General features: G+C 45.0%; 1 protein-coding gene across 5 annotated transcripts in view; it reads left to right on the top strand.

Annotated features, from left to right (window-relative positions):
- SCHIP1 (schwannomin interacting protein 1) overlaps window positions 1-26,906 on the top strand; it is a 770,942-nt gene that overhangs the window by 620,002 nt on the left and 124,034 nt on the right. The gene's annotated exons all lie outside the window — the stretch shown is intronic.

Here is a 26,906-nt window from a genome sequence, read left to right as displayed (position 1 = left end):
CCTCTACTCTTTCCTTCCTCCACTCCCTTGCAGTCTCAGCGTCCTTCTCCGGTGCCAGCAGCTGCTTAATGCTTGTAAGCAGTGTATGGCAGGGACATCATGCGCTGCTCCCTGCCAGAATACTCACAGGGTGTTCATCAGAGATCTCGGTGAGTATCCGTTCCTCTTCAGTAGCGTGCACTGTCAGCCTCCTACTTCCTGCTGGCACCAGCGGTCACGTGTGCCGATACTTAAGAAAAATGAATATTCTGATTATTTTTATTTATGTTTTTTTAAATCTTTTCAGATAGGGCCATGGATACCAGGACTGGGATGGAGCCAATCATACCAGCAAGGGGATGGGGCCAATCCATCATTCCAGGATGCCAGGAAGAAATGAATATTCATTGCTCTCCACGCCGATGGGCGTGGAATGCAGTGCATATTCATCTCTTTAGGAGCGGGCACAGGAGTTAGCCGGAGCTGCCGGCTCCTGCCTCTGTGACCCGCTGCTCCTCCGATACAGCTCCCCACCTCCCCACCACAGCCAGAGCCAATATATCCAGACTATAAGACGCACCCCCCATTTTCCTCCACATTTTGGGAGGAAAAAAGTGTGTCTTATAGACCCCAAAAAAAAACCGGCACGTACAGATTTTCCTCCAGGCATCCCCCTTCAATAATTATCTATGTGCACAGATGCTATATGGCTGTACATCGCATTCTTGCAGCTCCATAATGCAGCTATGGACGCTGTATGGTTATGTATTACAGAGATATTCTCCCTATAGAAGCTGTGCTGTGTTTTCTGGTTCATTGGTGGTGTGGTTTCCCATAGTTTTAATGAACCGACTAATAAATGGAAACGCCAGATCATTTGCTGTTATTTAAAGAACATACCAGGTGCAATTCCTTTTCATTTGCCTTTTGAATGGCCTTTAGACCCACAAGCCAAATACCGATCACCTTGTAGGTCTGTTGTAAACATATGCAGTTATTTTACAATCATGAAGAATTCACTGTCTGGTCAATGATCGAATCATTTATGATGTCCTGAAAATGATGAGTTGGTGATGCGATATTTCCCATATGAACAGGAATCTGCTTGTCATTAGCAGACGAGATATGAGTAAAGGGAGCCATGTCATCTAACTTCGGGAAAACGTGATTATAGTACATATAAATGTGTGGTTTTTGAAGATTGATGCTATATTGTTGATCACCACAATTTTGTCCCAATTTATAATGTAATATTACACTTATGGGCCTGGCTAGACTATATACTGTACACAAAGCCTGTATCTAGCACGGGGCTAGCCATTGTTGGCTGCCATGTTTACTGAGATATGTTCTCCTATAAGAAATTCTTTCAGAAACAGTGACTTCCTACATATGACTTCCAGGGACATTTTGAATTTGGGGGCAAATACTTGAAGTAACAGAGGACAACTCAATAACTGGTGATTTTCTGAATGTTAGGGAAGTGTTCTTTCACATGTCACATGGTGTCTTGAGCTAATAATGAGGATAAATGTGTTAGTAGTTATTTATAAAGATTCTTGCATCCTACACTATTCTGTTATGTTTCACACATCTGCTATTTTTACTTGCCATATGGCAATGAGCTCCAGACAGCACGTGATAGCCACAGTGAATTCTGGTGTGCTACACAACAAGGAAGAACAAATATTCATTTACAAAGCGTTTGGTTCATTGCAAGAGCCACACAGACTTTCCGCATCGGGCGGTCTGTAATCACTTTATAGCTATCGGTAGAAAACAACTGTTACAGGTGATCTCACACTTCATCCATTTATGTGCAGGTAGCTGCTTACACATCGCAAAATGAACAACTATAACATACTGTGGCAGCGCATCAAATATACGGCAATGTCATCATACAAATAGCAAGAGAAAGTCCAAATGATTCCTCACCAGATGCCATAGTACAGTGCTGCACCTCACTGCCCACCATCACAATGCATGTTTTGCACAGGCTTTTTCAGGGTCTTCTGTAGGTCTAGACATGTGTGCGACAGACCCCTAGAAGACACACTTGTTTAGAACTACAGAAAGCAGACAGGTGTAGAACCTCCTTAAAGGGAACCTGTCACCCTCAAAATCAAGGGTGAGGTAAGCCCACCAACATAAGGGGCTTATCTACAGCATTCTGTAATGCTGTAGATAAGCCCCCGATGTATCCGAAAAGATGAGAAAAAGAGGTTAGATTATACTCACCCAGGGGCGGTCCCGCTGCTGGTCCGGTCCAATGGGTGTCGCGGTCCGGTCCGGCGTCTCCCATCTTCATAGGATGACGTCCTCTCCTGGTCTTCACGCTCCGGCGCAGGCGTTCTTTGTCTGCCCTGTTGAGGGCAGAGCAAAGTACCGCAGTGTGCAGGCGCCGGGCCGCTCTGACCTTTCCCGGTACCTGCGCACTGCAGTACTTCACTCTGCCCTCAACAGGGCAGACAAAGTACGCCTGTGCCGGAGCCGCAGCGTGACGACCAGAAGAGGACGTCATTGTAAGAAGATGGGAGGCCCCGGACCGGACCGCGACACCCATCGGATCGGACCGCCCCCCGAGGTGAGTATAATCTAACCTCTTTTTCTCATCTTTCAGGATACATCGGGGGCTTATCTACAGCATTTCAGAATGCTGTAGATAAGCTCCTGATGCCGGTGGGCTTAGCTTACCGTTGATTTTGGAGGTGACATATTCCCTTTTAAAAATGCTTTGATCTGACTGAGCCACTTTTACATTTATGTCGGATGACTTTATATGATGATTATAGTTATTTGCCATCTGTGTTTATTGTGATTCCAAATGTTTGTGTGTTTTAAGATTGTTTTACATTGTAAGTTTCTATAACCATGACAATATTTTGTGTATGTTGTCAGAATATCAAATACAATGAAAAATGTGATTTTTTAATAAATGGAGTCTACCTGACAAACATCGATGTGCTGTATTCTTACTTATGTGAATAGACATTGCTGTCCAAATAAAAGATCCCAATATGTTCTAGGTTTCCCAAACAAAGTACTGATCAATATTAGATGGAAGTATGGCAGTCAGCATCCTTACCAATCAGCTGTTTGAGGTGGCCTCAGTGTTGTGACAACCACAATGTCCTCGCCATTGTTTACGAGGCACAGTTCTGTATTTCAGACTGAAGTTTTATACCAAGCAAAGCAACTACTAAAAGTACTGAGCTGTGCCTGGTAATCAGTGAAGAGGTTCTTAATGAAGACCCCTTTAAATAGCTGATCATCATGGTGCCAAGAGCTGGACCTCCACCCATGTAATATTGATGGTCTATCCTAAAGATATCTTAATATAGCCTAAAACAGGTCATACGCTAGTTCTTTTTAGCTGTTTTCTGAATTACCTTCAATGGCTTTTTCAGTAGGTCTGTGAAGGTTGCTGTTCCTGGGCAACAGTGCCATAGGTTAAAAGGTAATAATAATAATAATAATAATAATTTTATTTATATAGCGCCAACATATTCCGCAGCGCTTTACAAATTATAGAGGGGACTTGTACAGACAATAGACATTACAGCATAGCAGAAATCACAGTTCAAAACAGATACCAGTAGGAATGATGGCCCTGCTCGCAAGCTTACAAACTATGAGGAAAAAGGGAGACACGAGAGGTGGATGGTAACAAATGCTTTAGTTATTCGGACCGGCCATAGTGTAAGGATCGGGTGTTCATGTAAAACTGCATGAACCGGATCACTGCCTTAGTGTGTAGCAGTACAGACACAGAGGACTATTAACTGCATAAAGTGTATGAGAACATGATGCGAGGAACCTGATTATGGTTTAAGTTTTTTTTTTTGAATGGGCCACACAGGGATAGTTAGGTTAATGCGTTGAGGCAGTAGGCCAATCTGAACAAATGAGTTTTTAGGGCACGCTTAAAACTGTGGGGATTGGGGATTAATCGTATTAACCTGGGTAGTGAATTCCAAAGAATCGGCGCAGCACGTGAAAAGTCTTGGAGACGGGAATGGGAGGTTCTGATTATTGAGGATGCTAACCTGAGGTCATTAGCGGAGCGGAGGGCATGGGTAGGGTGGTAGACTGAGACCAGGGAGGAGATGTAGGGTGGTGCTGAGCCATGGAGTGCTTTGAGGGTAGCAGCTTTGTACTGGATTCTGGAGTGGATGGGTAGCCAGTGTAATGACTGGCACAAGGTAGAGTCATCGGTGTAACGGTTGGTATAATAGGTATTGATGACCTATTAATTCATAGAGTAGTAGGCAATAGGGTAGGTCTTCAGTATGAGATCAGATCAGAGGATATTGCCTCCGGATGCAACCAGTTGGTAGCAATGTATAGAGCAGAACACCACCGCTTTTTAGTGGCGGCTGACAAGTTCTGCAGTTTATTTCTCATTCTGCGCTATACATTACGTACATCCAGCAACTACCTACCAGATATCAGCCCATAGTTGGGGTTGCCGGGTTGTGGACTTCCACCAGTCTCAGGTTATTAGCATGTAAGTCCAGGACCGTCCCAGCTAGATTGGCGATTGATGTTTAATTCAAGGGGTTGCCTTGGCCTATGTTAATAGGGTGAATATGCCCAATATTTCTAACAACTACAACCAATAACAAGTGAAAAAGTCCAACATCTCAGATCAGCCTTATTTGCTTTTTAGTACCTAGCAATATCCAACAAATGATAATTATTTATTTGTCATATGAATGCTTTTGGCAGGTAGATGCCATATAGTAAAAAAAAAATCACATTTTTTATTGTATTTGATCAACCTTTCGTCTGATATTTGCTTTTTAGTAAGCATCTGTCACATACAGCTGTTGTCATGACAAGGTGTTGACAATTTAAAAAAAATTGCTCAGACTCTGTCTTTTTGGCCTTTTGAATTCTCTATTGTATGATCAGCTCAAGTATATTTCCTACCAATGCTATACAAATATTGAATTTATTAGCAAGATAGTGCGTTAAGGTTTGCCGACATTTACAGCAGAAAGGAAATTCATGTCTTAAGAAGGAAGCAAGCACATTTCCCTGCAAAACATACAACGTGAACTTAATGATTTATTTCAGTATGGCATCTGATGTTAGAAAAATAATAAAATCCCAGCAGTACTGGCCCAAAAAGAGCAATGCTATTGATTAGAGTTCATGCGAGTCGATTTGCAAGACTCTGTCCATTGGCTACATCATTAATTTCTGGCGCCTAAAAGGGAGAACAGCCCCTCTTACCTGATGGCATCCTTGGCTCTTTTGATTAGTTGGCCTGTTGTGATGTCACATGTATGTCACGCCATAACGATGACATTGCTGTAGGCTGGGTGATCAAAAATGGAGCTGCGAATGCCTCCAGGTAAGAGGCGGATATTAGGGCTCCCACGCTACGGCCACTGGTTACTGACATGGCTGATGGACCAGGTCTTGCGAATCGATTTGCACCGACGCGAATACTAACTAATAAATTCTGATAAACTCCTTACACAAGACTGGGTTGCTATCAGTCACGATTTGCCCCTGATATCCTGCATTCGAGGACAAATTGCAGAAAACGTGAAGTTTCATAAACTTGATATATTTGTCAACAATAGTTTAAAAACTTATAAAATGCCTATTTATGTACTTCAGTAACCAAAGAAACATCTGATAAAAAATCTAAAAACACTAAAACTGCAAACTTTGTTAAAGCCTAAAATTGTGTCCATCACTGAAACCTAGCAGATTATGTTTTTGTCCATGTCTAAAAAAGACAAAAACTGCAGGACAGAGCGTGTCCAAAGTGACTCCGAGAGCTTGATTGAAATATCGAAATCCTGTTTTTCGGGGATTCTTATAAAGAATCCAACATAGTGCAAAAAGAAAGAACGGTTTGGGCTCGTTCACATGGCGGTATTTTCAGTCCGACTGCTCTCTATGGGAAAAAGCAAAAAAACAGACATTACTCGGACAAATGTTATTCAAGGGGACAGTACAGATGAGCGATTTTTTTTTTTTTTTTTCAGTGACCGAATTTGTGCATGAAAAATATAGTTTCTATTATAAATGGGATGAAACTTGCATCATTTTCATGCAAACGTCTGAGTCCTGTTTTCCAGGGGATTTGGATGCCCCAACGGGGCGACCAAACATAGAAGAAGTTGCAGTTAGAAAGCCCCGTAAGGCATTACTATACTATATTCATGGCTTTGATTGCAGAGTCCACCTTGGAAAATCTAGAGAATAATCAATTGACTTTCTGCAGTGTTCCCCAACTCCGAGCCACCAACAGGTCATGTTTTCAGGATTTCCTTAGTACGGTATTTCACAGGTGATTGAATGCTTGCCTGTCCAGGTGATGCAATTATCACCTTTGCAATACTAAAGAAATCCTGAAAACATGACCTGCTGGTGGCTCTTGAGGACCGGAGTTGGGGAACACTGTATCTAGTGGATATCACTTATGCTACATTCACTTATCCGTCTGACGCTTAGAGTTTTATAGAGCCACTCTCACATCAGTTTTAAAATTGGGTCCATGTCTCCGGTCTACGAGACTCAGATCATATCATGTTCCCATCTGTTTTGCACATCAGACTCAGCCATTAAAGTCTACGAAAATCTCTGACACACGGGTGAAACTAGGAATACAGACTTAGCACTTAGATTCAGTGTTCTATCCGAGTTTCACCTGTTTTTTAACTGATACATTGTGAAGAGTCAATGTATAAAAACGTTCACTTACACGGATGTGTGGCTGTAGCCTAAGAGATCTCAATAATCCTGCATAGTTGACTTTCCATTTAGCAAGGGCTTACATTATGTTTGTGGTTCTGCTTTATATACAGTGTTGTCGTGTTATAAAAGCTGATATCAGAGTCAGATCTTCAGGAAATGATTGCTTATGTGTAGAAATAAACCAGTGATCAGGGAAAATGGGAAGTAATTGCCCTTTTTAAACTGAAGAAATATCAAGTTTCCACTGAATAATATTTTCCTTTTAGTATAAGTGCCTGATTCATAATAGCAGCCCATTTGAGGAGCTCCGCTGCACACTAAGGTGCAGACAGCCCATTTAGGACTCCCCCTCAGTATTACTGCTGGTGTTTATGACTTGCTTGCGTAATAGAGAGCTTGGGAGTGATTCTAGATACCACAATGTGCAACGGCTTTTCTGTGTGTTGTATCAATGGCTCGTGTAGGCAAGATGGGCTCATCTGGGACGACGTGAATACAGGTGTTGATTAGAATTGCAGTAAGATTGATGGCAGGTGCGGCATTCACAGCTTGGATATGATGATCTATTGAGTCAGACGTGGTGGGAGGTCTGTGATAGAACCTAAAACAATCAGCATGTCCATCTGACTGCAGAATACGTGATGATAAACCTTTTTTCCTATAGAAATGGCATGGTTGCTTTGTGTGCTGTACAGAGTCTTCCTAGAACATGTGTATTCCTATGCATGTATTTAAGGGTTTATTCAGACACACTCACTTTTGTGGCTTATTGCCCCGATTTTCCAGGGTCTTTAACTGTTCTTGTGCCGGAACTGACACTTTTCGATGTGGAACCACAGCAGATCTGCTTCGACTGGATATAATTTACTACTTACGTTGCAAAATAGTATTAAGTATTGCATATGTTCAAACTTCTGACATTGAGAATCTATGTAACCCTCTTTAAAGGCTTATTCCCATCTTAGACATTCATGGCATATCCTTTTGCATGTTCCATAAATTGCCTGATAAGTTTTGTTGTAATAAAGTAAAAATCCAACCTGTGCAGCCTTAGGGGCCCCATACTCAATAAATATCGGTTGGATCAACCATCATTCTGCTGACAGCTATCTATCCAACTCTGAGGTGTATCTAGGTTTTCTGGAACCCAGGGCAAGAATTCAGTTTGTCCCCCTCTCCCCCCCAAGCACATATTTGATTTTTCACACTTATTCTTTCAATGTTCAGTGAAAAACTCAGAGAAGCAGGAAGAAAAGTGAGTTGTCATGTGACCATCTGTATGAAAATCGCATATGAGTGAAGCGGCAATGTAATGACTGCTGGAACCTGCAAGCAGATCTGAGTCCTGACCGTGAGTGTATTACACGCTGTTAGGATTGCCATGCTACAGGGCTTAAAGGGAACCTGTCACCCCCAAAATGGAAGTTGAGCAAAGCCCTCCAGCATCAGGGGCTTATCTACAGCATTCTGTAATGCTGTAGATAAGCCCCCGATGTATCCTGAAAGATGAGAAAAAGAGGTTAGATTATACTCACCCAGGTGCGGCTGATCCGATGGGCGTCGCGGTCCGGTCTGGGGCCTCCCATCTTCTTACGATCACGTCCTCTTCTTGTCTTCATGCCGCAGCTCCGGTGCAGGCATACTTTGTCTGCCCTGTTGAGGGCAGAGCAAAGTACTGCAGTGCGCAGGCGTCGGGAAAGGTCAGAGAGGCCCGACACCTGCGCAATACAGTACTTTGCTCTGCCCTCATCAGGGCAGACAAAGTACGCCTGCGCCGGAGCCGCAGCGTGAAGACAAGAAGAGGACGTCATTGTAAGAAGATGGGAGGCCCTGGACCGGGCCGCGACACCCATCGGACCGGACCGCAGCGGGAACGCCCCTGGGTGAGTATAATCTAACCTCTTTTTCTCATCTTTCAGGATACATTGGAGGCTTATCTACAGCATTACACAATGCTGTAGATAAGCCCCTGATGCCGGTGGGCTTAGCTCAACTTCCATTTTGGGGGTGACAGGTTCCCTTTAATTTTATAATAAAAGGGCTTGTCCGGGTTTGAAATCAAAGTCTGCAGTCACTCTATGTGACTGCAAGCCTCTGAATTCTCACAGCGCATGCACTGCACACTATCTGCCCTATGCTGAACCCCTGAATAAGTTATTGTCCCACACTATATTCTCCACACAAAATATGACCACCACACTGTCCCTCTTATGGTACATGCTCTAAACACTGCCCTCTCGTTTCCTTGCTGGGCCGCCTCTTCACATTGTCCTCTCACGCTGTGTCCCCCTATAAGGCCCAGTCTCTATATGGTTCCATCTCATCACACTCCTCCTCCTTGGCATGCTGTCCCCTTCTAGCTGTGCCCTTACACGTTTCCTAACACTACTGTCTCTATTCTGTAGGACAAAGGTAGCGGTCAAAAAATGATATTATTAAAACCAAAAAAATGGGCTAAAGAAATTAATAATAATAATAATAATAGGGCTGTGCAGGTGCGCAAGTGCCAAATATAACAAAAGAAAAGAAGGAGAGACCACTACTTAGTATATGAATGGCAGACCATTCGGTATTGTAATAAAACAAAGAACCCCAAGTATGGAAATCAATGTCCTTATTTTATTCGCAATTTGGTTATTGGATGTATACCAATATACTCTTTTCAATATATAGACATTGATTTCCATACTTTGGGTTCTTTGTTTTATTGTCTCTATTCTGTGCCCACTCACACTTTTCTTGTTATGATGCGGTGGTTTAGGAGCAACATGGAACGAGCTCTGAAGGAAAGTGGTAACTGTACTGACCGTAGTCCCTAAGCTCAACACCAAACTAGAAGTAGCCGTGGGATGCTCCTAACTCTCCCTAGGCACCTTGTCACCGCCTAAGAGCTAACTACCCCTAAAGATAGAAGCAGAAAAACAATCTTGCCTCAGAGAAAATCCCCAAAGGATAGATTAGCCCCCCACAAATAATGACTGTGAGTGGAGAGGGAAAAGACATACACAGAATGAAACCAGGATGAGCACAGGAGGCCAGTCTATCTTGATAGATAGGACAGGATGGAATACTGTGCGGTCAGTATAAAACACTACAAAAATCCACGCAGAGTTTACTAAAAATCTCCACACCTGACTAAAGGTGTGGAGGGTAAATCTGCTTCCCAGAGCCTCCAGCAAGACAGAATCAATTCATACTGATAACGCTGGACAAACATAGAAGCACAGAACGGATAAGTCCACAATCTGTGAACAGAAAAGAGCAAGCAAAAACTTAGCTTTGCTGAACTGGTCAGGATAACAGGGAACTCCAAAGAGATGTGAATCCAACCAGGAACCATTTACAAGTGGCACTGGCTGAAGGACAGAGCAGGCATAAATAGCCGAGCAGAAAAGACGATCAGTGGAAGCAGCTGAAGACAGCTAACTCCAAGGAGCAGCCATACCACTTGAAACCACAAGAGGGAGCCCAAGAGCAGAACTCACAAAAGTGCTACTTACAACCACCGGAGGGAGCCCAAGAGCGGAATTCACAACATTTCTCCCCCATACTGTTTCCTCACAAGTTTCCCCCTCCCTCCTCATGTACGTCCCTCCTGCTAACCATACTGTCTCCTCACATATTTACCCCCCCGCACTCCATACTTACCCTCAGACATCCCCCAAATTTCCATTTTGTGTCCGCATGCATCACCCTTGCTCCCTCATACTATGTCCACACACATTTTACTCCTCGCTACTCATGCTGTCCGCACCCATCTCCAACTCACCCCCCACAGACTAAATCCCCCTCCACACAGACTAAATCCCCCCTCCACACAGAATAAATCCCCCTCCACACAGAATAAATGACCTCCTCCATACTGATTGACTACCCCCTCCACACTGAATAAATAACTCCCCTTCACACTGCATAAATCCCCCTTTCCACACTGAATAAATCCCACCTTCCACACTGAATAAATCCCACCTTCCATACTGAATAAATCCCCCCTTCCACACTGAATAAATCCCCCCTTCCACACTGAATAAATCCTCCCTCCACACAGAATAAATTCCCCCCACTCACAAAAAGAATTCCCTTCTCCACACATAACTATTCCCGCCCACACAGAAGTAACACCCAACCATCCCCCCCCTCCCCACACAGAACACTCCCTTCCACCCCTACACTGAATCTTTTGGTGTCTTCAGCTCCACAGTCACAGGAGCATTTACCACCGATGCTCTTCTCTCTTCTGTGCATCAACGAGTGACGTCAGCAGCGTGATCAAATGACATGATTACATTGCTGAGCTCCAAGTGTACTCGCGCCTGAAAGACAATTGTTCACTGGACTTTGGGAGCAGGCGCGCGACAGCTTCTCTGAGCCGACTGTCAGATAACAGCCGAATCCCAGTCTGGGGGATGGCAAATTGAAGCTTTAAGGGGAGACACTTCAGAGCCGCATTAGGTGGCCCGACGGCACTCCTCTGCCAGCTGCCACCCCTAGGTATTGTTCTACTCCTACTCTTTAATACACAGCTCTTTTGTCCTCTAAAAGAGAGGGGCTTCCAGACTCCTCTGGTGGCTTCTAATCTTGCGAATAACAAAAGTATTATCAGTCGGAAATCAGACATGCCCGATTCTTACCTCTACCAACATCATCTGTTGGGGCAGAGTCTGGAGGCCCTGATAAACATCCTGGCACCTACAGCTATGTGGGTCCCCTCACATGCCTGATGGGTAGTTAGGCATAAAATAAATGGGTGCACTCAAACATCTCTATTCACAGTTGGTGTTATGGAAACCGCCGAGCGCTGCCATTCTCCATAGTTTCCTGTCCTGCATGTATCATGGAGGAAACCACATCTATCAGAGGTTACTTGGCAAATTCTGTGAATACAGTATAAATGCCCAAGGTGGGAATCTCTAGGGTTTGCCCACACTGAGATATTTTTATTTGTATTTTTAAGATGATCCTGCTCAAAATGCAGATCAAAGAATAAAAAGTGTTTGAGGCAGGTTTTGATGTGGAATTTGAAGTATATCCATGTCAGTAACTCAGTATGAATATACAGTAATTTATAAAAAGTACCAGATTATCGTGTTTAAAGAATGAATATACCCTAAAGAAAGAAGCCTATTCTGTTCCAAATGCAGTAGTTTGTCAAAATATATCTAGACTCCTGCCACCTAAATTGCTTCTCTTAGGAGTTTAGTGTTTTTTGCAAATGCGGTTTGTAAAAATTAGGCAATTATTTAAAGGGAACCTGTCACCCCCGTTTTTTGAGATTGAGCTATAAATACTGTTAAATAGGGCCTGCGCTGTGTGTTCCTATAGTGTATGTAGTGTACCCCGATTCCCCACCTATGCTGAGAAATAACTTACCAAAGTCGCCGTTTTTGCCTGTCAATCAGGCTGGTCAGGTCGGGAGGGCGTGGTGACATCGCTGGTTCTTCCTCAGCTTTACGTTGGTAGCGTAGTGGTGAACAAGCAGCGCGCGATCTGCGCTGTCATCCCTTTCGTCGGTGGGGGCGGCCATCTTCCTGGGGCCGCGCGTGCGCAGATCGAGTGCTCTGCTGCACGGGGCTTCAGGAAAATGGCCGCGGGATGCCGCGCGTGCGCATTAGAGATCGCGGCGGCCATTTTCCCAAAGCCGAGTTTCGGCCGCCGCGATCTCTAATGCGCACGCGCGGCATCCCGCGGCCATTTTCCTGAAGCCCCGTGCAGCAGAGCACTCGATCTGCGCACGCGCGGCCCCAGGAAGATGGCCGCCCCCACCGACGAAAGGGATGACAGCGCAGATCGCGCGCTGCTTGTTCACCACTACGCCACTACGCCACCAACGTAAAGCTGAGGAAGAACCAGCGATGTCACCACGCCCTCCCGACCTGACCAGCCTGATTGACAGGCGAAAACGGCGACTTTGGTAAGTTATTTCTCAGCATAGGTGGGGAATCGGGGTACACTACATACACTATAGGAACACACAGCGCAGGCCCTATTTAACAGTATTTATAGCTCAATCTCAAAAAACGGGGTGACAGGTTCCCTTTAAGAAAGCGACATTACTGGAAACTCTGAAACCCTGAATGTTTCAGGACAAAGGAAGGTCATTAGTCTTGGGATCAGATTATTTTCTGTCTTCTAAAGAGTAAGCAGTGAAAGATGGAATGTGGACAGGGGGATAACATCAAAGACTCCATTAACCTGGGTCACATCAGTAGGAAACCACCTGGAATTCCAGATTGTAGACATCATAATTGCCCCCATGGCACCTGCTCAAAAACACAGGGGACTGTGGAAAGTGCAGGTTGTTATCCTATGGAAACACATGGTAACTTTGTGCAATGATCACTGCCCCTATTCGTCGTAAAATGTAGGCTACTTGTATATGTTCAAGTAGTTTTTAAGTAAAAATTCAATATGTGCCTCATTAGCGGCCCCATACTCAATAAATAGCTGCCAGACAAACCAACATTCAGCTGGCAGCTTTTCCTCTGGACCCCTCTATACACATGAGCTCCTGTGGTCTGTAAAGAGAGGTGCTTCCAAACTCTTCTGCCAACATCTTATCTTAAGCACAAAAGGATTGTCAGTCGGAAATCGGACATGCCGGGTTCTTATCATTCCAGACATCATCTGTTGGGGCAGAGTTTGGAGACCCCATAAATATTAGAGTATTGGTTGAGCCTGCCAATACTGGCGGGTTTGACCAACAGTAGACTAATTTTGTATGGGAGTCTTAAGTATGGTCATTGGCAGACCCTCTGCTGACTGTAAGTTTTTTAAAATCTGGTGTGGACTGATTGCTTGAACCCTCATGTAAAGGAATAGTTCCTTACATCCCATTATTTCCCAATTTTTAGATGGCAGAAAACCCTCTAAGGATGCATTCCATCGTAGCTTCTACACGCTGCAAACACATTGACTGGCTGTCCCGCACAGTGTGGGAAGACTAAGTGCAACACGAGGGGATGAGGAGAAGAAAGCCCAAACACTAGGGAAAGGGGGAGTGGAGACCCCTAGGCAGATCTAATAGCACCTTGCCTTCCCTACCGTACTTATATTGGTTCCACACCAATCGCCGAGCAGGAAATCTAAGCCCTGTATATTCCTAGACTAGGCCCTGAATAGGGAAAGGGGATAAGCACTGGTCAGCCCCCACTGTACACTAAAGACAAGAAGGGAGACAAACAAGAGGGAAGAAACTTAGCTTGAGGTGACTCCAGAGAAGTAACACCAAACATCCTTCAAGAACACCAGAGAGGAAGTAAGCCGACTGCTATAGCTCCAAGTCATCACAAGGAAAAACGTGAATATCACCTGCGGCTATCTGAGGCAGACTGAGAGTCTATAAACACCGAGGTCCCGGTGTGTCATTTAGAGCCGGAGGGAGGTTGCCACTGGGTCCAAAAGTCAGAAGGATTAAGAAGGAATCTGCAATGCCAACCAGTTGCAGATCGACGGTCTGTTGCCTCTGACACACCTGTGACACTGGCACTGTAGATTTGACATCTGCATAGTGATGAGCGAATATACTCGTTACTCGAGATTTCCCAAGCACGCTCGGGGGTCCTCCGAGTATTTTTAGTGCTCAGAGATTTAGTTTTTTTCGCCGCAGCCGAATGATTTATAGCTACAGTACTAGCCAGCTTGATTACATATGGGGATTCCCTAGCAACCAGGCAACCCCCACATGTACTTATGCTGGCTAACAGATGTAAATCATTCAGCTGAGGCAATAAAAAATAAATCTCCGAGCACTAAAAAATACTCGGAGGACACCCGAGCATGCTCGGAAATCTCGAGTAACGAGTATATTCGCTCATCACTACATCTGCAGCCTTCCAACTTATGCTGCAGGTTACTTTGTATATGTGCATAGCATTTGTGTAGCGGAGACACAGTTTAATGTGAATATTTCCACACATTTGCATTGTTTTTTTCTCTTATTGAAATTTCACAGCAAATACATTTCGCCTGAATATATAACAACAATTTTTTACCTTTATTGGGTAACACACAGAAGAAGTTCAAGAAATCCACCCATAACAAAACTACGGAGCTGCATATTTCCGTACATCAGAAGTCAGGGACGTCTAGTAGGTTACTGAGCGTTTTGATCCATCGCTTGAATATGCCGCACAAGAAAGGATCAGACGTATGTGGCAGTTTTTCTTTATTTCACTGTTTAGCGAGATCAGAGGTTCTCTAATTGAGAATTCCAGACTTTTATTAGGAAGTCCTGGGTGGATACACGTTCCCTGTAATCAACATAGCAGCTTACCCTATGCAAATCCATCCAGTAATCCTGTGGTAAGGAGATTGCAGCTTGTCATAACGTGGCTGTAGGTTTGGAGACTGTTTGCGTGGCTTCTTTATGCTATTTCCTTCTATTTCAAGCAAAAATAAAGTATAAACTTAGATCTTCAAGGATGAAGCTACTCTGTAATTTGCTTTCAGCAGCTGAGAAAGCATCTCTCACTTGTCATGTTGGAGTAGATGCTGTGGGTACTGACACAGCCATTGGAAATATCGAAATACAAATTATTCATCCATGATACAGTCATTGGGAGAATCTGCAGCGAGCTAGGGCTGCTGTAAACTTACTGATAATAATAATGGACAGTTCCCATGGTTGTTCTGTAATTACGTAGTTTGGAATTAATGCCATGCTTCTTGCTGTGTGCTAATAGATTAGTGCAAGTAATTCTTTGTCTATTCAGGCGTTTTCTGTCTTGCCTGGAGTCCATGTTTTTGGGGGGGGTGGTATGTTATATATACCCTGGGGATACAGTTCTGTAATGATAAAATGAATGGTGTTCCCTGCACTCGTAATGAGAAAAGCTCTTCTGGTGCCTATGACACTGGCTGCAATGAGTGCCCCACCACCCAGGTCCCTGAAATTTCACTCTTACCCACTGATCCCAACCATTTTTCTTCTTTATAACAAATACTAGAATTGTACAGAAAGATTTGCAGGACTCTGGTCCAGCGTCCATGTCGGTGGTCTGTGGCTGCCAGGCTAGAACTTTGAGAACCGCCTCCTATATGCGGGCATCCTCAGCTCCTCTTTCACATGAATTCCTGCTGGGCTCACTAATAGGAAAAGGCACCAGGGGTGGCGGCAGGTAGGAGGAGGCTTGCAGGGCTCTGTTCCAGAAGCCATGTACTACAAGTGGAGCGCCCACTAGGGCCTAGGGGTACTCTGTACCGTGTCCGGTGGTCATTAAAGGGGAGGTCACGGTGGCAGGGACCCTGTCCGTGGCCCTCGGTGTCCAAATAAAAGGGACAGTCTTTAAAGGGGTTTTTAGAATAAAAAATGTTTGTGATGCCACCTGTGGTATTCGGTCAGGGATGACCGACACTGCTTAAAGGGGTCCTCTGGGGGTGATGGCACTGCAGCAAAGTTTGTATGGCTTCCCACAGGTGAAGCTGGGGTCCCCATGTCTCCTGGTGTAGTAGGGACAGGTGGTAGGTGGTGGAGAAAGAAACAGAGGACACAAGTTTCAGTCTCCTTACCTCTTTACTGTTGCAAGGCAGCCACAGTCCAGGGTCCAGATCACGGGTGCCGGTGTGGTCCGGCCAGCCTGGAAGCAGCTCGGGAATCCCCCTAAGCAGGTGGGGTTGGAAGCCTTCCACTATGTGCTATGTAGTAGTCCCTTGCTGCCTTAGGCCTCACACAAGGTCCTCACGTTCTTTCTGTCCCCCTGGTGCCTTGGACACTACCCGCATGACAGGTAACTCAAGCCTTTTTACAGGGTCTGTCAGATGACTCAGATGACTCCGGGCTCTATCTGTTGCTGTGTCTTTGGGTTTTAATGGTGGACAGGTGACTTGAAATCCAGCTGTCTGCTGGTTTCTGCCGTGGGGCATGAAGTTTCCCCCTACAACCTCGGCTGCACTTCAGCTTAGAAAGGAGCCCAATCACAGCTCCCTTCTAGCTCCTCAATTCTCTCTTCTCTTCCCCTTCCAGTCTCTACAGACTGTTCGGCTGCTCTTTCCTTCCAGGAGCTGCAGCATCACATGTGGCTGCACGGCCCCAGCTTTCCTTTCTCTCCTCTATCCTTTCTCTCCTCTCTCCTTCACCATCTGCTACCGACTCTTCTCATCTGGTCTCCCTGGACGAACTCCCTAACTCCTCCCTCAGTCCAGAATATATATTATATCAAGGGAAGCTCGCCTGAAACTGGGTTCAGAGCTCCCCTTCTGGCCTGGAGTCAGAACAGTGTTGTATGTGCTGATTACCTGATAAAGGAATCATTCCTCGCTTCCAAGCATTACATTACTCTTCCCATGAGGAAAGCAATGCCACTGTAACAACTGGTTACCTGGGGTGTTACACAAGCAAGGACACTGGAGCCAGGCTTCTGCCCATCATTTTGTTCAACTTGAATAAATTCACCAAGTTTCCCTCCACCCCTTTATATTTTTAGTTGGATTTGCCAGCTGCTATTATCAGTCAATATTCTTTGTCTTCCCTATATATAATGTGTATGCGGCACTCATGACCCTCTGCACTCATGACCCTCTTCATAATAGGAAAGACTATCACACTGTCAGGTGTGTCTGCCACATCCTTACTTCCCTCTTCCCATACAGATCACATGTACGTTCAGTTGAGATGAGCATGCATGTTTATGGGATCCTCCATCTACATTTTTCTAAAGTGTACGGCTAGTCCAATTCTCTTCACTTACGGTAGCTTCTTTACTATATAAGATTAAGTTCCCACATTCAGTTTTTGGTGATATTTTGACGCTGTGACAGATGTGTTGTCTTAAGGTACCATTACACTTAACGATTTACCAACGATCACGACCAGCGATACGACCTGGCCGTGATCGTTGGTAAGTTGTTGTGTGGTCGCAGGACCGCGCTTAGTAACCCGATGTTTACCCTGGTTACTATTGTAAAAGTAAAAAAAAAAACACTACATACTTACATTCCTGTTGCATCCCCCAGCGTCAGCTTCCCTGCACTGTGTAAGCGCTGGCCGGAAAGCAGAGCGGTGACGTCATTGCTGTGCTGTGCTTTACGGCCGGCCGGCGCTGACACTGGGGGACGCAGGGAAGCTGACGCTGAAGGACGTGACAGAAATGTAAGTATGTACTGTTTTTCTTTTTACTTTTACAATGGTAACCAGGGTAAACATCGGGTTACTAAGCGCGGCCCTGCGCTTAGTAACCCGATGTTTACCCTGGTTACCAGTGAGGACATCGCTGGATCGGTGTCACACACGCCGATTCAGCGATGTCAGCGGGTGATCCAGCGACGAAATAAAGTCCTGATCATTCCCCAGCAACCAACGATCTCCCAGCAGGGGCCTCATCGTTGGTCCTTGTCACGCATAATGATTTCGTTAACGATATCGTTGCTACATCACAAAGAGCAACGATATTGTTAACAATATCGTTATGTGTGACGGTACCTTTAGGCCACATGCACTTGTTGAGTATTTGGTGAGGTTTTTTTTTTTTTTTCCCCCAAAAGTTTTATTAGAATTTTAACTTTTAACCGGGAAGGGTAGTTTAGGGAGGGACGAGAGGGAGAGGATGGGATATGGAGGTGGGGAAAATAAACCCCTATAGCAATAGGGGAAAACAGGTATCGTACAGTAGATTAGTATAAACATATTAGATAATCAGTAGATGATAGAATAGAAAGACCTGTTATGAACTGTAAACTTACTTTAAGCATAATGTGTTGAATAATGTAGCTTTCATGTCCGGGAGCACCCTTGGGTGAGCCTGCGACTCTGTGGGTAGCAAGAATATCTGGCTCATTATCAAAGCTAATTGTTAGGAAGAAATGCGTTTATAGCTTGTGAGAGACGTAATGAAGACAAATGTTAATATGTGAAGAACAGGACTACAGATCAGGTAGGGCTGTTGGAGGTTCTGGAAGGTTTCAGACCCTGCTGTTTCAGGAAGGATATACCCTCTGCAGGAGATGGAATATGTACAATTCCGGACAATAGCTTTACCAAAAGAGTAGAGGGAGCAGACCATGAGTATGCAAAGTGGGATCTCCGGAGCTCCCGTGTGACTGGTGAAAAGTCTCGTCGCTTTTTCAAAGTGTCTTTAGATAAGTCTCTGAAGAATGTTAGGTGGCCATATGAGGAGAGCAAGAAGCTTTTATCGGAGGAGAGGTCAAATAGTTTACCTCTAACCCAGGCTGGGAAAAAGGAGACAATAATGTCTCTTGGCACATCTGGTGGGAGGGACACAGGTCTTTTACTTCGGTAAACTCTTTCTATGATATTGGGTTCGTTGAAGTCAGGAATGAATTTAGAAATGATTTTGTGAATATAGTTTTTCAAGTGGGGGGGTTTGACAGACTCAGAGACTCCCCTGATTTTTACGTTGCTTCTTCGTCTATGGTCTTCAAGAGTTGCTAAGTTACATTTGAGTGAGTCTATGTCTCTTTGCAGACTTTCTAGCAAATCTGAGGATATAGGGGGGGTTGGTGAAGGATCCGAATGAGGAAGATCATAGTTCCCAGGGGAAAAGTCCTCCATACTGCTGTCTGAAGAGTTTGCAGAAGATGCGTATGAATCTTGTGTTGGTGGAGAATAATTGCAGAGGGAAGACCTTGAGGAAGATACGGACGAGGAGGAGTCTAGGCTTTCCGCTATGGATGTCAACGCGTCCTTTATGTATGACCCAGATGCTGTAACCGTACTAGATGATTCAGTGCTTGTCGGATTGAAAGAAAGCAAGAATTTATCTAGTATTAGGGATTGTTTGTCCATTTTTTTGTTGAAATAGTCGCAGAAATTTTTCATCAAATTGTCTATATCTGATTCCGTAGGTGGGTTTTCCATAACTTTCACCCCCTCTGTGCTGGGGAAGGGACATAATACCTCTGTGGTGGGGTTCTCCCCCCCCCCTTATTGGTAGAGCTATTAGATCTCTGTAACAGTGCTGCTTGTGGGTGACGATTTAATTGTGATGTATCATCTGATCTAATCAGCGCTGCGCCAAAGCTTTTGATTCTATGCCCCTCCGTCACCTGGGTTCTAAGCTGGGGTGTGAACACAGGGGCATCGTAATTCAGGGTACGGCTGGCTTTCTGCCTCTTTATTTCTCTAGCTGTGGTGTCACTACGAGTTATGGGCGGAGTTGTGGGCGGAGTTTCATCTCGTCTCCTGCTCCCCATCTCCACTGGCATATGCAGGGCCGTGATTTTGTTTTTAATCCCAAGGGTCGTGCCGCATCATGGGTATAAAGCAGGGGCCGCTTGCGGTAAGAGGAGTCCGCCCGGGATCCCTCTTGCAACGGGGTCTGGGCTCATTCTTATATGAGCAGGGCCGCTGTGTGCCGTGGGCGGAGTTGTGGGCGAGGTCTCGTCCCCTCTCTCACTCCCCGTCCCCGCTGTTGCATGCAGAGCCGCAGCTTTGATTCCTCTGCCGGAGGTCGCGCCGGCTTGAATAGGGGATTTTGGGAACCTCAGAGCTGGAGCCGCTTGTGGAGGGAGCTTACCTAGCTTCTCCCTTGTAGCCGGGTCCGGGCTCCTCTCCTTAACAGTGCGGCCGTCGCTAGCTGTGGGCGGAGACGTGGGCAGGGCCTCGATCCCTCTCCCTCTCTTCTGTCCCGCCTGCGTATTGATGGCCGCGGCTCCTATTCCCTTCCCGGAGACCGCGCCGGCCCGGTAAGAGACAACAAGGGGCCCGGGGACTTCGGAGTGAGAGCTGCCTGCAGTGGAAGCTTACCCGGGGTTTTCTCGGCAGCCAGGTCGGGGCTCTTCTCGCTGGGAGCTGTGTCGCCGCGCCATGGGCGGAGCTGTGGGTGGGGTTTCAGCCTCCCTCATTCCTCCCGGTCTCGCTGGCTTAGGCGAGGCCGCGGCTTTGGGCCTAGTCACGGAGGAAGCTCCGGTCCATGCAAGGAGGCTGGATGGTCTCAGTTTTCTGTGCGGGAGCCGCTGTGGACGGTTGCTTGTACAGTGGTCCTCCTGTAGCCGGATCTGGGCTGAGGCCTGACAGTATTGTAGGGCGTAGTCCTTTGTTCTTTTGTGTATGCAGGCCTGTGGTAAGGCCGTAGCTGAAGCTTCTTTGTCTTGGTGTTATTGTTGTCGCAATAAAAGCTGGTTTTTCCATTTTGTGCCTTAATCCTAGTCGCTTTGGATAAGATCTGGGGTAATTTCTTCCCAAAAAGCATGTAATAAGTCGCTTATAATGAGGGATTTTTCAGGAGCTCCTGTAACACAGGTCTACTCCTGATCCCCAGCAAGCCACGCCCCTCGAGTATTTGGTGAGCTTTTTACCTTTGGTATTTGTAAGCCAAAACTGCTTCAAAAACTGCTTCAAATCCTCAGCATATCAATGTCTCTTGCGGAGTTTAATGTCTTGATTTTTCCAATAGAATTGTATTAAATGAGGAGAATCCGCACATAAAAAAACCTCAAGCATTTATATTGAGTTTCCGTTGGGGAAACGCACTAAAATCGCATGTGAATCCGCATATGGCTGCATCAAGAGTTAAATACCAGTAAGTAGCAAAGACCTCAGTGTCAAAACTATAAAACCGCATGTAAAAAATGCAATGAAACACACAAGTTACCTAATTTGGTTAATGTGTGCAGAAATGCTGCAGAAAAGCTACTGTACATCACAAACTAATATTCATGGTGAGAACGGAATCTTAAGGAAAATATACAATAAAATGCTACCAACAATTTTTCTAAGTGGGTTAGCTGAGAAAATACTGGAATTTATTTATGACATTTTATAGTAAAGCAGGGTATAGCGGCCCCTTTGCAGCAGCAGTTGCCAGCCTCAGTCTTCCAAGTATTTGTTATTAATCTAATCATTTTGCAGAAGAACAATATAAGGGTTTGTTCATGCAAATATATTTTCGGTCCGAGTGCTGGCCGTGAAAAAACGGATCGCACTCAGACCAATGTTATTACCCCATCCATCGTCCCCACAGTCCCCACCCATTATCCCCACAGTCCCTTCTCCCTATTCCCTACAGTACACGTCCTTTGGCAAAACTGTTTATTTGGTGCTGCCAATAAAGCTTCATTGAATTGAATTGAATATGCCATACATAAAGGATATGCCATAGATAAAGGATATGCCATATATAGGTAATATGCCATACATAAAAGATATGCCATAAATAAGGGATATGCCAAACATAGGTGATATGCCATATATAGTTGATATGCCATACATAGGTGATATGCCATACATACGTGATATGCCATACATACGTGATATGCCATACATAGGTGATATGCCATACATGAGGGATATGCCATACATGAGGGATATGCCATACATAGGTGATATGCCATACATAGGTGATATGCCATACATGAGGGATATACCATACATAGGTGATATGCCATATATAGGTGATATGCCATACATTAGTGATATGCCATACATAAGTGATATGCCATACACAAGCGTTATACCATACATAGGTGATATGCATACATAGGTGATATGCCATACATAAGTGATATGCATACATAGGTGATATGCCATACATAAGGGATATGCCATATAGGTGATATGCCATACATAAGAGTTGTGCCATACATAGGTGATATGCCATACATAAAGGATATGCCACACATAGGTGATATGCCATACATAAGGGTTGTGCCATATATAGGTGATATGCCATACATAGGTGATATCCCATACATAGGTGATATGCCATACATAAAGGATACGCCATACATAAAGGATATGCCATACATAGGTGATATGCCATACATAAGTGATATGTATACATAGGTGATATACCATACATAAGGGTTGTGCCATACATAGGTGATATGCCATACATAGGTGATATGCCATACATAGGTGATATGCCATACATAGGTGATATGCCATACATAGGTGATATGCCATACATAAGGGTTGTGCCATACATAGGTGATATGCCATACATAGGTGATATGCCATACATAGGTGATATGCCATACATAAGTGATATGTATACATAGGTGATATACCATACATAAGGGTTGTGCCATACATAGGTGATATGCCATACATAGGTGATATGCCATACATAGGTGATATGCCATACATAGGTGATATGCCATACATAAAGGATGCACCAAACCTGCCCCGCACTGTGTTATGCATTATGCACAGTGCGGGGTGGGGATTCCAAAGGTGGCTGGCCGCAATGCCAGCGCAGGCGCAGTCTGCAAGCCTGGCTGGGACGTCAGATGGCCAGAGCTTACTGCGTCTGCGCAGCACAGCAGTACACTGCACAGGCGCCGGTTTTGAAACGTACACAGCGCTGAGGGGGCGGCGCCGAAAGCGCAGGAAGATTGAGTGACGGCAGAGGAGCGGTTAGAGCTGGGGAGTGAGGACCCGCCTCCCTGGCTAGAGACAGGAATTGTGGCTAAGTATAAAAACGCTTTATTTGGGGTATACTTGAACCTAAAACTAAAAGAGCCACCTTGTTAGAATGCAGCATTACTGCTGCACAAGGTGGCTCTTTTAGTTTATAACGGCTGGAGGGGGGTGACAGTGGCCATTTAAAGGCAACCTTCCAGCACATTTTTCCCTATGGAAGTAGTGGTATAGCTGTATAGACGCTTGTCCCTGAATAAAACTGGACCTTTCATTGTAGAGATTGGATTTTCCAGTCATGAGAAATCTAGAGGAAAAGCAATATGCGAATCTAGCTGGAATTACATTGTTGGCAGGTCGAAGTCAGTGTACTTAGGCTGCTTCACTCTCAGGTGTATTAATCCGCCCTGAATGCACTTCCAGCCAGGGCTGTGGAGTAGGTAAGCCAAACCACGGATTCTGACTCCACAATTTCCCTGACTTCGACTCCCCAGCACTGGTCACTACTGAGCATGTGCATAAAGTGCAGCACAGATTCAGCTCAGCTAAAAGCCGAGATCCTTTGGAATGCACTACCTAGGTTAATACGATTAATCCCCAATCCCCACAGTTTTAAGCGTGCCCTAAAAACTCATTTGTTCAGACTGGCCTACTGCCTCAATGCATTAACCTAACGATCCCTGTGTGGCCTATTTATAATAAAAAAAAAAAAAAAAAAAAAAAGGTTCCTCGCATCATGTTCTCATACACTTTATGCAGTTAATAGCCCTCTGTGTCTGTACTGCTACATACTTAGGCAGGTAACTGGTTCATGCAGCTTTACATGAACACCTGAGCCTTACACTATAGCTGGTCCGAATAACTAAAGCAATTGTTACCATCCACCTCTCGTGTCTCCCCTTTTCCCCATAGTTTGTAAGCTTGCGAGCAGGGCCCTCACTCCTCCTGGTATCTGTTTTGAACTGTATTTCTGTTATGCTGTAATGTCTATTGTCTGTACAAGTCCCCTCTATAATTTGTAAAGCGCTGCGGAATATGTTGGCGCTATATAAATAAAATTATTATTATTATTATTATCCTGAGATCAGGAACACAACAGACATTTATAGGACACTAGATGGTGGCCCGATTCTAACGCATCGGTTATTCTAGAATATGCATGTCCACGTAGTATATTGCCCTGCCATGTAGTATATTGCCCAGCCACGTAGTATATTGCCCAGCCACGTAGTATATTGCCCAGCCACGTAGTATATTGCCCAGTGATGTAGTATATTGCCCAGTCACGTAGTTTATTGCCCAGTGATGTACTATATTGCCCAGCTACGTAGTATATTGCGCAGCCACGTAGTATGTTGCCCAGTGGCGTAGTATATTGGCCAGCCACGTAGTATATTGCCCATCTACATAGTATATTGCCCAGCGACGTAGTATATTGCACAGCGACGTAGTATACAGCACAGAGCCACATAGTATATTGGCCAGCCACGTACTATATTGCCCAGTGACGTAGTATATTGCACATTGACGTAGTATACATCACAGAGCCACGTAGTATATTGCCCAGCCACGTAGTATATTGCCCAGTCACCCAGTATATTTCCCAGTGATGTAGTATATTGCCCAGTGACGTAGTATATTGCCCAGCCACGTAGTATATTGCAGAGCGACGTAGTATATTGCCCAGTGACGTAGAATACAGCACAGAGCCACGTAGTATATTGCCCAGTCACGTAGTATATTGCCCAGCCACGTAGTATATTGCCCAGTCACGTAGTATATTGCCCAGTGACGTAGTATATTGCCCAGCCACGTAGTATATTGCCCAGCTACGTAGTATACAGCATAGAGCCACGTAGTATATTGCCCAGTGACGTAGTATACAGCACAGAGCCACGTAGTATATTGCCCAGCCACGTAGTATATTGCCCAGCCACGTAGTATATTGCCCAGCCACGTAGTATATTGCCCAGCCACGTAGTATATTGCCCAGCCACGTAGTATATTGCCCAGTCACGTAGTATATTGCCCAGTGATGTAGTATATTGCCCAGCCACGTAGTATATTGCCCAGCTACGTAGTATACAGCACAGAGCCATGTAGTATATTGCCCAGTGACGTAGTATACAGCACAGAGCCACGTAGTATATTGCCCAGTGACGTAGTATACAGCACATAGCCACGTAGTATATTGCCCAGCCACGTAGTATACAGCACAGAGCCACGTAGTATATTGCCCAGCCACGTAGTATATTGCCCAGCCACGTAGTATATTGCCCAGCCACGTAGTATATTGCCCAGTCACGTAGTATATTGCCCAGTGATGTAGTATATTGCCCAGCCACGTAGTATATTGCCCAGCTACGTAGTATACAGCACAGAGCCATGTAGTATATTGCCCAGCTACGTAGTATACAGCACAGAGGCATGTAGTATATTGCCCAGTGACGTAGTATACAGCACAGAGCCACGTAGTATATTGCCCAGCTACGTAGTATACAGCACAGAGCCATGTAGTATGTTGCCCAGCTACGTAGTATACAGCACAGAGCCATGTAGTATATTGCCCAGCTACGTAGTATACAGCACAGAGCCATGTAGTATATTGCCCAGCTACGTAGTATACAGCACAGAGCCATGTAGTATATTGCCCAGTCACGTAGTATATTGCCCAGCCATGTAGTATATTGCCCAGCTACGTAGTATACAGCACAGAGCCACGTAGTATATTGCCCAGTCACGTAGTATATTGCCCAGCCACGTAGTATATTGCCCAGCCACGTAGTATATTGCCCAGTCACGTAGTATATTGCCCAGCCACGTATGTCACAGGTTAAAAAATAAAAAATAAACATACTTACCTTCAGATCCGAGGGCCCATTGGAGTTGTAACATACTCACCTTCGGATCTGGCGCAGGCGATGAGCGCGCGGCTGCCGCTATCTTCCGTTCCCAGGATGCATTGCGAAATTACCCAGATGACTTAGCGGTCTCGCGAGGCCGCTAAGTCTTCTGGGTAATTTCGCAATGCATCGCCGGGAACGGCAGATGGCGGCAGCCGCCAGCGGCTTGGCGGACAACAGAGGGTGAGTATAGCAGGTTTTTTCTTTTTTAATTATTTTTAACATTAGATTTTTTACTATTGATGCCACATAGGCACCATTAATAGTAAAAAGTTGAGGACAGACAGGGTTAATAGCTGCGGTAACGGAGTGCGTTACCCACGGCATAACGCGGTCCGTTACCTCCGGCATTAACCCTGTGTTAGCGGTGGCTGGAGGGGAGTATGCGGGCGCCGGGCAGTGACTGCTGGGAGTACGGAGCGGCCATTTTCTTCCGGACTGTGCCCGTCGCTGATTGGTGTGGCTTTTTTTTCGCGACTAATCAGCGACTTGGATTTCCTTGACAGACAGAGGCCGCGACCAATGAATATCCGTGACAGACAGACAGACAGAAGGACAGAAAGACGGAAGTGACCCTTAGACAATTATATAGTAGATTTCATAACTTTCCCAAATTCTTTGGTGTAAACACTTTTATGCCCAACGGTGACAAAAGTATTCTCGGAGCGATAGCTTTATTGACTAACCCCCAAAAATATATGTTTGAAAACTTTCAGAGCACAGAGGCTCCTTCAAGCAGGATTACAAATGAATTAAGGATTTCACTTTAGGATTACAATATAATTTGTTATTGTACATCATGATAATGGAAGGTGCCCTAATGTAACAATCACAGATGGATTTGAAAAACCTCAGTATTTCATGTCTAATAAGCCTGAAGAAGGAGCCTCTGTGTTCTGAAAGCTTGCAAACATATATATTTTTTTGGTTAGTCAATAAAGGTATCATTCTGAGAATACTTTTATCATCGTTGGGCATAGAAGTATTTACATCGA

This window comes from Ranitomeya imitator, chromosome 5 (genome assembly GCF_032444005.1).
Source record: "Ranitomeya imitator isolate aRanImi1 chromosome 5, aRanImi1.pri, whole genome shotgun sequence".
Classification (NCBI taxonomy): domain Eukaryota; kingdom Metazoa; phylum Chordata; class Amphibia; order Anura; family Dendrobatidae; genus Ranitomeya; species Ranitomeya imitator.
This window is presented reverse-complemented; position numbering and strand designations above follow the sequence as displayed.